Consider the following 7,636-nt stretch of genomic DNA (forward strand, 5'->3'; position numbering starts at 1 on the left):
TCCACTGAGCCAAACTGGTTCGGCAAAAACTGAAGTCTGGACATTTCTGAATAAACTTTTTTGGGGGGGGCACCTAAGGTGGCTACCATTTATAAACTAGAGGCCCGGTGCATGAAAATTCATGCACTGGAGGTGTGAGGGGTGTCCCTCAGCCCAGCCTGCCCCCCTCACAGTCTGGGAGCCCTCAGGGGGCGGGTATTGATGCCCCCATCACACCTCTGCTGCTGCAACTGCCGGCAGTGCAAGCCTTGGCTGGTCCTGGGCGGCTGGGGGAGCAGCTGGCCCTGCCCCCACTCTGGGCACCACCATGTTGTAAGGGTGTGATGGTCAATTTGCATATTGTCTCTTTATTATATATTTACAATCATAAACTCATCTGTCAAGCTATCACCTCAACACATTCCAAAGCTATAAAAATACTCTGTTTACAACTTTAAGGATTTCCTCCACTCTCCCCCAGATTTCTTTCTCTACAGAAGTGGCATAAATATAAAAAACACAAATATTGTGTTAAATACAAAACAAAGAGTGAAAACTGGAGGTATGTATGTGATGACGATAGGGTAAAGTTCAAAATGTTCAGCCCTGTTACAAATGTCTGAACGTAATTCACGTGGTTTTGGCCTTGGCCACAGGCTCTGTCCCCTGCTCATACTCAATCTGCACATAGGCTCGTTTTCTCCGCAAAGTTCCTTTCAAGGGTGTTTTGCCTTTGTGTTTGGCGTCAAGGGCCTTTTCTTCTTCCTCACTGGAGGATTTCTCACCCTCATCTTCATCACTGCTGGCATCCAGTTTGTCCATATCCTCAAAGTCACTTATGTCACTCTCATCCACTTCATCAGCTTCCACAAACTCTCTTTTTCCCACATCTTCCTCCTCATCTTCATCTTCTTGTTCCTCAGCATCTGAAGAGTCGCTCCCTGCCTCCTGCTGTTCCAGGCCTTTGTCGGAGGCATGAATGGGGAAGTTGTAGATGTCGCCTTACGTATCTTGTTTAAGTCTCTCCAGCAATTCCTTCTCAATGACATTATCCAGCTGGGCAGCTATTAATGCCTTTTCCTCTCTTCTTTTTTCTCTCCGCTCCACCTTCTTACTCAAAGGAACAAGTTTCCTCTGTCGCTTTAGTGTAAGTTTTCGAATTCGAATTAGGTGCTGGGTGATCTTGGTGAATCTCTGCTTACACTTGTGTCGAATGAAACAGGGCCAGTAAATTAGATTTTCATCTATTTGCTCCAGTGCTTTCTCATAGTTTTTGTGAAGCCGGACCCGTTCCCAGAGCCGCCTAGGAAAAGCTGCTCGTTCTATCACCTTCATGTACAGGAAGCATTGTCCCTTCTCTTCTTTGATAGTGGCATACTGACTGTTTGCCAGGGGACAGGACGACCGGTTACACAGGCCAGTCAGGCTGTACTCATTTCTGCAAAAGCCCTGTGTCTTGGTTCTTATCTTGAAGGAACAAAATTGCTTGTTTCCTAGTGTATCCCAGATAACATCATCGGACTGCATGGTGCCGGCACTTCAGCGTGCGGAGCTGGCCAGATCCCCGGAAGCAACCATCGATAATTATTATTTTTTCTATATTGTTTTCAAGTTTATTTTTAAAAACATAGAGATTTTGAATATTACTTTTATTTTTCTAATCATACTCTTGGATTGTCTAGCTATGCAATTATATTGCCTGGAAATAATCCTCATATTGTCTCCACTTTGCAATTCTTTAACTTATATGTTAACATTCGTATAGCTGGGATAGTGTCAAGTAATAGTGGCAATATTACTTTGCTTATCTTCTTCCGGACTTATCAAAAAGTGCCCCTAGTGTTCCAACCTTAAGCATGATGCATTTTTAAACTTAAACATCGCCCTAACCGGTTTGGCTCAGGGCATGGAGCATCCGCCTGCAGACTTAAGGGTCGCAGGTTCGATTCTGGTCAAGGGCACGTGCCTTGGTTGCGGGTGCATCCCCAGTGGGAAGTGTGCAGGAGGCGGCTGATCGATGTTTCTCTCTCATCAATGTTTCTCTCTCATTGATGTTTCTGGCTCTCTATCCCTCTCCCTTCCTCTCTGTGGAAAATCAATAAAATATATTTAAAAAAAATAAATAAAGTTAAACATCAATATTGGGTATTGGGTTTTATATCCTTTAATCTCTAAGAAGCAGTGTAGCTTTTTCCCCTTAACCAGGGCTAAGAGTTCCTCCAATACCAACAGAGTCTGTCTAACATGGAGTTGGAGCGGCCAGGCTGACTGGCTCCAAGCCCAGGTCTCCCGCTTGCTCTATGTGTGGCCTTGGCGGTTTCTTAGCCTCTCTGCGCCCCTGTTGCCTCCTCTATAAACAGAGTCAACAATAGCACCTAGCTCCAAGAATTGTTGCAGGATATAAATGAATGAATATATATATATATATACAGTAAGACCCTCAAACAGAGCCCAGTTCATGACAAATGCTCTGTAAGTATTAGCCATTAGAATCGCATGCTTAGAATTACCCCCATTGCAGTACTGAGCTTTTCTGTTTGTTTGTTTCTTTAAATAAACTTAGTTAATTGTGTATGGAAGTATAACATGCATTTCCCATACAGGAAAGGGCAAAACTGGATGAACTACCACAAAAAGCAAGCACATATGCAACCAACTTCATCCCAGAAAACCCCACATCCCTCCCCACAGGAGACCACCACCCGTATTGCTAAACAGGTTGTGGCATATTGTGGTTTTTAAAATGCTACTGGATTCTGGTTTGTGTATCAATATAATGCTGTACCAATTGCCTTAGAGGAGATTTGAATAAACGCAAGGACATCCGGAAGGCTTAATATTGTTAAGATGACAACACTCCTGAAATTGATTGAGAGATTTAACACAATCTATCCTGGAATTCCAGGTGTATTCTTTATAGAATTGACAAGCCAACCCTAACATTTATATGGAAATGTAAGGAATCCAGAAGGAAGCTAAAGCCATTTAGAAAATGAACAAAGTTAGAGGACTCACATTTCTCCATTTCAAAAGTTACTGCAAAGCATAGTGAACAGTTTGATACTGATACAGTAAGGATGACATATAGGTCAATGGAATAGAATTGAGAATCCAGAAATAAAGGCTCACATTTATGATGAATTGATTTTTAACAAGAATGTTAAAATAATTCAATGGGGGAAAGAGGAGTTTTTTTCAACAGATGGTGATGGGACAACAGGACACTCAAATTCAAAAGAATGAAGTCCGATCCCTATCTCATGCCATGTACAAACATTCACTCAAGATGGATCAGAGGCCTAAGTGTAAGAGCAAAACCGTAAAACTCTTAGGAGAAAACATAGAAGTAATCTTCACAATCTTGGATTTGGCAATGGTTTCTTAAATGTGACACCAAAAGCACAAGCAATAACAAAATAGGTAAATTAAATATATAAATTGAACTTCAACAAATTGGAAACTTTAGTGCATCAAAGGACAGTACCAATTAAATGAAGAGACAATCCATATAATAAGAGAAAATATGTGCAAATTATATATTTTATAAGGAACTTGTATCTAGAAAATTGATATAAGGAATAAAAAGACATATAATAAAAAGACATTAATAAATAAAAAGCCATTAATAAAAAGACATATAACCCAAATAAGAAATGTGCAAAGGATCCATATGGACATTTCTCCAAGGAAGATGCACAAATGGCCAATAAGCTCATGAAAACATGCTCAACATTATTAGTGATCAGGGAAATGCAAATGAAAACCACAATGAAGTATTGCTTTACAATCCAGTGGTTCTCAACCTGTGGGTCGCGACCCCTTTGGTGGTCAAACGACCCTTTCACAGAGGTCGCCTAAGACCATCCTGCATATCAGTTATTTACATTACGATTCATAACAGTAGCAACATTACAGTTATGAAGTAACAACGAAAATAATTTTATGGTTGGGTCACAGCATGAGGAACTGTATTTAAAGGGCCAGAAGGTTGAGAACCACTGCTTTACATCCACTAGGATGGATATGATTAACCGTTTGACTGCTAGGGAGCGCTATCGCGCTCTTCTTATTTAAAACAAATTTATGTAAACAATTGGTATTTTTTAATTTTTGTTGTTGCAAAGCAATACAAGTGAGTTTATTGTATAAAAAGTGTTTTACATTTTTTCCCATACACGCGCAATTAGTGCCGCAGTTTTAGCATATGTCCGAAAAAATACGTCAGCAGCCAAACGGTTAAAAAAAAAAAAAAAGACAGCTAGTAACAAATAGTGAAAAGAATGCGGAAAATAGGAATCCCCTTACACTGCTGGTGGGAATGTAAAATGGTGCAACCACTTTGGAAAACAGTCTGTCAGTTCTTGGAAAAGTTAAACGTTGAGTTATTATATGACCCATCTACTCCACTTCTAAGTACGTATATACCCAAGAGAAATGAAAACATGTTCACACAAAAACTTGTTCATGAATGACTTTAACAGTTCTATTCATAATAGTCAAAAGTAGAGCCCTGGCCGGTTTGGCTCTGTGGACAGAGTGTCAGCGTGTCAGCCTGTGGACTGAAGGGTCCAGGTTTGATTCCAGACAAGGGCACGTAGCTTGGTTGCAGGTTCAATCCTGGCCCTTGGTCAGGGTGTGTGCGGGAGGCACCCAATCGATGTGTCTCTCTCACATTGATGTTTCTCTCTTCTCTCTTCCCTCCCTTCCACCCTCTCTAAAAAACAATGGAAAAGTATCCTTGGGTGAGTATTAACAAACAAACAAACAAACAAACAAAAAATAGTCAAAAGTTGAGATAACTCAAATGTCCATCAACTGATGAATAAATAAATAAATAAATGTAACATATCCATTCAATGGAACATTATTTGATCATAAAAAAGAGAAGTGCTGATACCCACTATAATATGAATGAATCTTGAAAACATTATGCCAAGTGAAAGAAACCAGTCAAGGAAAGAACACATATTACATGATTTTATTTATATGAAATGCCCAGAATAGGCAAACCTGTAGAGTCACAAAGCCGATTAGTGGTTGCCTAGAGCTGGTGTGGGGATTGGGAGATTGGGGAATAGCTAAGGGATATTGGGGTTTCTTTTGGGGGATGAAAATGTCCCAACATGGATTGTGGTGGTGATTGCACAACTCTGTGACTATGGTAAAAACCATTGATTTCTACACTTTCCATGTGTGAATTGTGGAGGATGTGAATATATCAAAATAAAGCGGTTACCAAAAACATGGCAATTTACATGGTCCAGCATAATATTCTACACCGTGCTAAATGTCACCCACATACCATGGTATGTCTTGAAGATGTGATAGAGTTTATGCATCAAGCTGGCAAGAGGAGGGAAATGTAAAGATGACCTGCGTGAGAATACAGGGAAGGAGGAGCCGCTGGGGTGGTGGGAGCCTTGCTTGTTAGTTTAGGATGGGAGAGGTTGGGCCTCCTGCACAGCAGACGAGAGAGAGCCAGCAGGGTGGGAGACGCCGAGGAAGTAGGCACCAGGCTGAGGAGTGGACCCGGGAGTCTGGGTGGAGGAACTCACCTTGGAGGGAGTCCAGTCTCCCTTCCATGGACCAGAGGGATGGAGGCGAGGATGAGTTTAGAGTCTCCAGGGATGGGCAAGCTTTTTGACTCGAGGGCCACAATGGGTTCTTAAACTGGATCGGAGGGCCGGAACAAAAGCATGGATGGAGTGTTTGTGTGAGCTAATATAAATTCAAAGTAAACATCATTACATAAAAGGGTACGGTCTTTTATTTTTTTTTTAGTTTTATTCATTTCAAATGGGCCGGATCCGGCCCGTGGGCCGTAGTTTGCTCACGGCTGGTTTAGACAGTATTTAGTTGATGGTACAGAGAACTTTTTTCCTACTGACCTCCATTTCTCCCAAAAGAAGACAAAGTCATTGGTGAAATGAGAGAAGAGGGAGCAGGACGCGGGGTCTGAGAAGAGGGACAAGTGAGAAGTGTGTCGTGAGGAGTGAGAGAGGGGCTGAGAGGGACTAGGACACGGCCGCTGCCAGCAGAGGAACGGCTCTGACATGGCAGCCAACCAGGGCCTGGAGGTCTCCCTGCAGCCCCTGCAGCCTTGTTTGGGGCCACGCCTCCTGAGTCGCCTCTGCTTCAGACCACACAGCCTGATCCCTCCGATGTTACTCATACGTTTGGCGTTGAGCCTCTGTCTGGACAGTCTCCTGCACCGGCTGCCCGTTGGCGACCTTCCTCCAGAACTGAATGTTCCTCCCCAGCAGGGCGATCCCGCCCGCCCCGGCGCGGGGCCTCTGCCTTTACTAATTCAGCCTGGGTGACCAGGTTCCACTTGCATCCTCCTGGCATCGGGTCAAACTTAAACACCCAAAGAGCCCAGAGGAATCTGTCTGGTGACGTCAGTCCCCCTTGTTGGCCACAGGAGAGCGTGGGGTGGGAGGAGACCAGTGTTTCATCAAAGAAGCTAGGAAAGGTGTTTAACACCTTGGCTGGCAGAAAATGTATGAAGGTGTGGGCTTGGAGATCGAGAAACGCGTATGTGGGCCGTTCCTCACAGCCAGCATCTCACAGGGAAGGCTGGCCAGGTAGGCACAGCGCCCCTCACCTTAAACCTGGTTCCTGAGCCCAGCCAATCAAGACCCACAGCCCACTAGGACTCAGGAGCACAGCAGCAGGGAAAAGAGAGGAGAGGGAGAGAGCCCTCAGGGGCACCTTTAGCTGCCAGCTATTCCCAGATACTGGGGTTACTGTGACCCCAGGAGGCATAGGGTCCCTTATTCTAGAAAGGATAGGACCAAGGGAGGTAGATCTAGCGCAGATATAGACGTGAGCCTGTCTCTGCTGTGTATTTGCTGTGTAACATGAACATCTGTCACACTGCTTACTTCCTGGAGCCTCAGCTTCCACGTCTGTAAAATGGGATGAGTAATGACATCTCTCCCTCGGGCTGGCTGCGAAGGAAATGGCCTGAGTGGCCCCCGCCATGCTTCCTTGCCCATCTCTGGGCCTTGGTATTTGTTGTTCTCGCAGAAGCACCTTGACACAGCCCAGCTGGGCCCGAACACCCCCTGGTCCTCCTGCTGGTCTCATTGGCTCTGTCTGTGTCCTCCTGGCTGCCTTGCACATTCCTTCGCTCCCACTCCAGCTGCCTGTGATGATGCCCAGCACTGTCGGTGCCAAAGTGGCACCTAATCCTATCTTGTGGGGTCCAGCCTCTGTGCATGGGTTAGACTGCCATCGGCCACACTCCTGTGATGACTGCACCCACGCTTCTCCCTATGCGCCGGTGACTTAACTGAAAGTCTTGTCGATTCTGGTTGGAATCCGGGGCAAGCCTGAGATTCGGCATCTAGCAGGCTCCCTGGTGAGCTGATGCAGGTCCATATTTTACTTAACAAGGGCCTAAACAATAAGGATTCGTTTTTCTCACAAATCTGTGAGCAACAGCATATTAGAAAGAGGACTAAAAAGAAAGAGATACCCAGATACGGGGGGTTTCTGCATTTCCATGTTATCAGGGCCTGTGTTTCTGTGACTGTCTTGGCTACAAAATAGCTGCTTCAGCTGCAGCCATCAAGTCCACGATCCAGGCAGAAAGAAGGGGGGCAGGCAGGGGGAGGGCCTTTTTACACAAAAGTGAAGCTCTGCTCCCCTCTCA

At 44.5% G+C, this 7,636-nt stretch overlaps 1 pseudogene across 1 annotated transcript; it reads right to left on the bottom strand.

Moving 5' to 3' along the window:
• Positions 1–327: 327 nt before the first annotated feature.
• Positions 328–1,551, bottom strand: LOC102774325 (annotated as a pseudogene). The gene has a single exon (XR_435154.2). The product of XR_435154.2 is annotated as a protein MAK16 homolog pseudogene (transcript).
• Between the last annotated feature and the right edge of the window lie 6,085 nt (positions 1,552–7,636).

The sequence above is a fragment of the Myotis davidii genome, unplaced genomic scaffold (genome assembly GCF_000327345.1).
Source record: "Myotis davidii unplaced genomic scaffold, ASM32734v1 scaffold150, whole genome shotgun sequence".
NCBI lineage: Eukaryota > Metazoa > Chordata > Mammalia > Chiroptera > Vespertilionidae > Myotis > Myotis davidii.